Below are 6,000 nucleotides of genomic sequence, written 5' to 3'. Positions count from 1 at the left end.
GATAGACCTGAATATCCTGGGATACGGTTCAGCTACCAAGGGATGAGAGTCAGAGATGCATTAAATGTAGAATAAGCAGAATGGAAAACAAATGTAAAGGAAATTGAACCTAGTAGTGCTATATACAGTTTGAAAATTGATACAAGATAATATTAAGTCGCATTCCTGATGACTTGAACTTCCTGTTAAACCTATGACACTTTATCCAATTTTATTGCAGAGTTCTGGAAACACACTGTTATTCCATCATTTTTACAATGTTTTCTTGGGGCATGAAATTCCAGCCACCACCACCCCACTTCCATCTACATACCTGCTTGAAACAACTCAAAAACTATTCCAAAGTAAAGAACATACCACCAGCCGCAGCACCAGGCCTGCAGCCCATCTCGCATACTGGACGCGGAGTCATATTAACCATTAAAATAAACACCCTGGTTAAGATAAATAACTGGAATATCTATTAACCGCCTTAGGTTGTTTAGAATAGGATCATATTTACTGTTTGCTTAGAAGACAGAAAAAGAACTGCGGCGCACTGCCCATAACTTAATCAGGACCAATGACTGTAAGCTTCCACTGGCCGCTCGTTCAGATCAACACCACTTAATGCTTCCATGAGTCTGAGTGTCTCAGGCAAAGCTCGAAGGTCTACCTGAAGAAACCAAAATGGAGTACAGCATCAGTGACGGCCGCCACATAAAAAAAGTGGTGAGGCCCGGGAGGGTTTCAGGAGCGGGGGAGGGGGTGTGGAGGAGGGGGACTATGATAGTAATAACATATTTTAAAAAGTTAAACTTACCTGCTGCCGGCCACGTACCGCGTTGCGCTTCCTTGCAGGGACTTCCTTGTCCCAGTAGACACTGTGACTACGCCACAGACTCCCTGCCCAAACCGATTGGCCTAAGCGGGCTGGTAAGACGCTCTATGGTCAGGGAGTCTGTGGGATTTCTCTAACCCGGCTGTTCAATACAGCGGGTGTAGAGAAACCTAAGTGCACATGGTTGTTTTGGTTGGCCTGAGATGGCCGGCCAAACACACATGACTTAGAACTTAGGGAGTGAACGTAGCACTCCTCCTTCCCCTCCCATGCCTCGCCCAGCCCTACCTTTTCATGCTGGCTGAGCCAGCGGATTAAAAATAAAATTATAACAAAATATTGGTTTATTTTATTGCTGCTGGCTCTGAGCCAGTGGTGTGACGCTCCTCCGCCATTGTGGAGGAAGCGTCACTGCCTGCAAGACTAATGGGCAGGGCCGGACTGGAAATTGTAAGCAGCCCTGGCAATTTGGCTGGACCAGCCCCTGGGGGAGGGGTGCAAGTATGTAGCACTGCTGCTTTTGTTAATGGGGGTCTATATTAGAACACCACTGCAAAATCGGCCTCCAGTAACAAAACCGCCCTAAACTGGTGCAAAACTGGCCCCCACTCTTCCAGCCTTCTGTGGAAACGCCTGATGTCCGGTGCGGCCAGCCCGGCCCTGCTCGTGGGCCATTATTTTAATTTGGGAGCTGAAAGGCTGAGGAATACCTACAGTCTGATTCGTCACCATTGATCTACTGTGACAGGTGGGAGGTTACTTGAGCACTGGGTTTCATAATCAGGCCTCTGCAAAATTCACCTAATTACATTTGCAGAAATAAATTCCCCAAAATTATGCAAAATTATGCAGAATGGCTATCCAGCATTTTGTCCTCTCTTATATCAAACAATGTGCCCTCTCATTCATTTCGCAATTCGTGCTTAAAAAAGCACACAATTGTGCATGACCCAAACAAAAGCAGCTTAAATGTGCTTGCTGCATTATTCCTGTGCTCCAACAACAGGATTTTATCAGAATGGAATTTCATTTACATGTTGTTATGTTATATTGCTGTGCATAGTGCACTAATCAACCAAGAGGATATCCATTAGTTTGGGCAGGTGTGTAGGTTTGTGGTCCCCAAGGTGCTTATATGAAGAATCAGGTCTTCAGCTACTTGCAGAACTCAAGAAGTGAGAAGGAAGCTCTGTTGTATTGAGAGAGGTCATTCCATGTCTTGGGCGCGATGTAAGAGAATGAGTGACCTCCAGTTTTGCTTTAGCAGATGGGGGAATATGTGTGAGCGAGAGTAAGGCAGAATGTAGGTGTCTGGTGGGTTTGTGAAAGTGTATGTGGCTGTTCAGATATTCTGGTCATGTGTTGTGTAGGACTTTACATGTGTGTGTGAGAAGTTTGAATTGGCTGTGCTTGTGAATGGGGAGCCATTGAAGCAAGATTCTTGCAGCGGTGGTCTGGAGTCTGTGTAGGAGTTGTTGGAGATTCCATCATAGAGAGTGTCGCCATAGTCCAGCCTGCTGGTGATGCATAATGGTCCGTCTGGTGTTGTGAGGCAACCGATGTTTTGCAGCATGCGTAGGATGTGGTAGCAGGAGGTGCACACATGACATGGCATACTGGTGTAATTTAAAGAATTTACTTAGCAAGCATATTACAAAATTCCAGAAATTACATGACATTATACCCATGTAAACAGAATTTCGCCAGGGCCCAATTTCATTGCTGTGTCCTGTTGTATATCTGCTTTTCTTCCTGGAAACTGTCTGGATTTAGATGTCTGCTCCAGAGATCTATGTGTACATCATGCTTGACAGGTCCAACTTCTGCTAGTGTCATGCCCAAAACTGTCATGCATCAGTGTTCATATCATAAGGTTTGTGATGCACATTTGAGCAAGTTTTGTGTGGTGAGTAACTAGAACTCTTATTATTCATTGGATAGGAATCAATATGTCTGTAGTGATCACAACATTGCATTGGTGAATTTAATGTCAGTGTTATCTGGTAGAACGAATGCATGTAAACTCTAAAATTCTGACATAGTGTGCCCCTGCCCTGTAATATCAAGGTAGGTATCTCAATGGAACCAATATGGAAGGACAAAATGTTAGAAAGTAAATCTATGCTTCCCCTATATGCATTTTTCTTTCAATATGTTGCCTCTCAACTTGATGTATCTCAATACTCCTAGCCTCAATATTCCATAGTACAATCTCCTGACACATGGTGAAATGTTCCACTCTTGGCCTTTTACAGGCAGGTGGTCAAGATGCTCTGGAAATGTGAAAGAGTACTTCAGATTGCATGTGAAACTTCGACCTGTAAAGGAGAAGACAGAATTCAGTCGAGTGTGTATTGATCACACATGGCAACATTTTAGAATAGGAAAGTGGGAGATTTTGAAAAGAAATTGGAGATATGTATTTTCCCCATTGACTTCAATTGAAAAAGAGGCAATGGTAGGTGGGAGACAGCTAATATGAAGCCATTTTTGGCTCAAAGAACTGGGAGTCTTGTGTTGGAATCGGACTGATGGCATGTATGATCCGTGATCTGATGCAGCTCTTTATACGTAATGCCTTGGTGTAATTGTCAAACAGTGTACGCCACTAGTCGTATGGACTTTGAATATCAATTGAAAGTGTATGAAAAGATCTAGCATCAGCAATACAATTCAAATTACACAAAAAACAATTTGCCACACAAGAACAACAGAAAGGATGATTTCCAGACTATGAACGTTTATTAGCAGAGTAGTCAAAGTTACAACTATAATCAAAGTAGTAAATTAGATTATCAAATTACCACATATGTGATTTTGATCATGCAATCTGAATTTGTATATTATATAGAAAAAGATGCTAAATGTAATCAAATACAGATTAGAAAATACATGGGTTTCATAAAGGAACTTCTCTAATGTAATAAGGCATCGAAAGTGGTACGGGAAATTCTAAATGGAAGTTGTCCGCTTCATTTGAAAAAAATTATGGTTCAAGGGAAATAAGAGCTGGTGCTCAAGAGCGAAGCACAAGAACGAAGGTTCCAGTAATTCAACAGAATTGGAGAAAGGTCTTCCCTCAGCGAAGTCAGGACAGGATCGGCTGTTATTCTAAAAGACACACAATCATCTACAGATGTTTTGAGATGTTTCACCAACTTTTCTGGATGGGTCAATCAGGATACAGTGTCTTCTGGGAGCAGGTAAACTCCCTAAGTTACCATCACCAAACAAAGAAGCTCACTGCTGCACAGCCTTGAAGATCTACGTCGCCGAGTCTACCTGGTATAGGAGGCTCTCTCGCATCCTCACACCAAGTACAAACCAGGGTAAGGCTTCAATTACCATCTACTGATCTAACAGTTTCCCAACCTAAACGGAAACTATTCTAACCAGCTGAGTTGATAGGGCATCTTCGAATAAAAGGTAAACATGAGATATTTTGAAAAGAACATCACATTCAGAAAATGAGAAGGACTTTTGGTCAACACAAGGCCCACTCACAAAAAGCCCTGTTTTCCCAGTGTATTTGGCAATATGAATATTTCATGAACTAAGGATTAGTCGAAAATTATATGAATGTGGCTTTTTAATATATTTGTACAAATATGACCAGATTTAACACCCAGATTAGTATACCAATATATAAATTATCATATGATTAGTAATATTATGGAGCATTATATTTTGCTGCACCATACATTCACTAGATACTAAAAAAACTACCTATCTGAAACTTCCCTGAGAGGAACAATCTTTTGTGCACTAGGTACATTGTTGTAGGCTTCAAACCTTTAGTGTCTAGAGTAAGGAATTACTTCTAATTCCGATCCTGAGGTTTACGGATTTCTTTTGCAGTAGTTAAGTTTTTGTCCATTGACGATGCCTCCTTCAGGATGGCTCAAAACCCTTACAGAGAAAATGCACCTGATAGAAAGTTCATTTCTTGCAAATAGTCTGTGGATTCCCTTTGACAAAGATTTACTTTGAGACACATCCTTCTAATTTCAGGTCAATTCAGTAGTTAAAGGCACCAATCTCTAACTTTCCCAAATCCAAAAGTTCCTACCACAATCTCCAAGCTTGCCATTGGATAGCTCTAACAAGACCAGTTTCATGATCTCCCTTGGATTGTCATCATCAAGCTATAAAACTACAGAAAACAACTGCCTTACTGCCCTTTTTTTATGCATGTTACCAACATCTGCGGGCAACATCTGTTCATTGGATCATCGACAAAACTACAAGAGCATAAAACAAGAAGGCAGATCCTTGGGGGTCCAAGCACCAGGATATTGGAAGACCCTTAATTATAACTAAGGCTCCCGGTTTTCCGTTTAAATGGATTTTTGCATATAAATACAGACGGAATTTTTTTTTTCCATCTGTATTTATAAATAGAAATGGAAAAATGCCAATAAACCTTTGCTGCTGTGTGCCAGGAGAAGACAAGCCTGTCCCAGTGCAGGACGGGGAGAGGGCTTATCAAATTTCAGCTGAGCCCATAACAAAGGTGGACATTAAGGGGCCATCAGGCCCCCTTTTGTTTAAGTATCCTGGCTGGAAGCTATTGGTGTTGGGGGCCGGTGAGGAGGAAGATGCAGCCCTAGAAGCACTTGAGGGAAAACAAATGTGCACAGCTTGTCACTTCACAGGCACTTAAGAGAGGCCTGCATTTGACTTAGTTCAGTCACTGGATCAAAGAGATATAAACGCACTGTAGGAATGTTAGATGTGTTGGCTTATCCCAGTATTTAAACAAATAACAATTTAAATTCTGCTATTGGATTTATTTCTTTTACAGCGCTATAGCCCTACTCATCATAATGCAAGGTCTCAGAGCGCTTGCCAATTAATCATAGGTGTGTAAATAAAATGTATATGATGTGTTGCATAAGACAGTAAGGGTTACATTAGGAGTACTGCAATTTACTAACTGCAAGTAACAAAAGGATATTTGTTAAAATCAGTAACCCATTTACCATCTACATAAATCTATGTAAACCTACAACAACCATGCGCACATTGCCTAGTAAAATAAATGTGGAAAAATACTAACTGCATCTTTTGTTTTTGCGTGCGGCAAAATAAAATGTGCAGAAATACAGAAAAATTATCAAAAAATAAATATGGATAAATATAGATGGAAATGTTAAAAAGTTAAATACCATAAGACCGGG

The sequence above is a fragment of the Lissotriton helveticus genome, chromosome 11 (assembly GCF_964261635.1).
Source record: "Lissotriton helveticus chromosome 11, aLisHel1.1, whole genome shotgun sequence".
Classification (NCBI taxonomy): domain Eukaryota; kingdom Metazoa; phylum Chordata; class Amphibia; order Caudata; family Salamandridae; genus Lissotriton; species Lissotriton helveticus.
This window is presented reverse-complemented; position numbering follows the sequence as displayed.